The 322-nt window shown below is 68.0% G+C and overlaps 1 protein-coding gene across 1 annotated transcript in view; it reads right to left on the reverse strand.

Annotated features, from left to right (window-relative positions):
- CIT (citron rho-interacting serine/threonine kinase) overlaps positions 1 to 322 on the reverse strand; it is a 112306-nt gene that overhangs the window by 12437 nt on the left and 99547 nt on the right. The window lies entirely within an intron of this gene.

The following is a 322-nucleotide window of genomic DNA, read 5'->3' on the forward strand; positions in this document are numbered from 1 at the left end:
GTGGCGGTGGGCGTGTCGTGGGTGGGGGGTGGGGGGGGGGGGGGGGCTCCCTGCTGCTGCACACACCCCTGAGAGACACATGGGGGGCATGTACCCCCCGGATTTGCGTTCAGGGTAGGGGTGGGCTACCCGCCATGGGCTCAGGGCCAGGGGCTGTGCCAACCTCTGTCCAGTGGGGGCTGGGCCAGGGCTGCACTCAGAGCGGGCAGTGGTGCTGGGAGGGGAGGCTACTGGGATACCACAGCAAAATTTTGGGGTGGCTGTAACACCCCTACCCACAGCACTGCTGACACCCAGCCCCACCAGGAAGAGGCTGGGGGAG

This window comes from Alligator sinensis, unplaced genomic scaffold (assembly GCF_000455745.1).
Source record: "Alligator sinensis unplaced genomic scaffold, ASM45574v1 scaffold692_1, whole genome shotgun sequence".
Classification (NCBI taxonomy): Eukaryota; Metazoa; Chordata; order Crocodylia; family Alligatoridae; genus Alligator; species Alligator sinensis.